Raw genomic sequence first — 645 nt, 5'->3', positions numbered from 1 at the left:
CCCCCTAAATCTTGATGCTCCCTCCAACATACTTTAACTTTTTGGATAATGTTTTCATGTGGGTATGCGGTGCCCTTTTTACGCCACATGTTTTTTTTATGCCAAAGTAGCTCTAAAACACACCTCCAATCCCATGTCATTGCTTGAACTCTAGGTTTGCTAACTCCTGACTGCAATATGATTGCAGTGATTTGCCCAGGTGTTCACTTATTTTTTTCCAACCCCGCACTGTGAATGTTTCAATGATCTATTCAGTATGGACAAAAACAATGCAATACTTTGTGCATTATTAATTAAAACAAATGTGACAGGTTGGGCATACGAGAACCATTGTTGTGACCTTATAGGTGTAGTGTGTGTAGGGATACTATTAGTTTTGGCTGTTTAGATGTCTTCAGGTGAATAGGGTTTGAAGGGACTACCACTGCTGCTATTCTGGTACAGGGACACTAGTAATCCCTGCACTGCAGCTGCCGATAATGCTTCTCATTTTTAGGGCTGGAGTCAGGTGCCAGACTGCAGTTGTTCTCGTATTACTCTCCTTGCCAATTACAGATGGAAATATCTCTTCAGGCCTGGCTTATTGGGGATGGGCCTCCGCAGAACTAGGCGTTACCCTGTACAGAAAAATATTAGATAGAGGGG

This window comes from Spea bombifrons, chromosome 10 (assembly GCF_027358695.1).
Source record: "Spea bombifrons isolate aSpeBom1 chromosome 10, aSpeBom1.2.pri, whole genome shotgun sequence".
Lineage (NCBI taxonomy): Eukaryota > Metazoa > Chordata > Amphibia > Anura > Pelobatidae > Spea > Spea bombifrons.
This window is presented reverse-complemented; position numbering follows the sequence as displayed.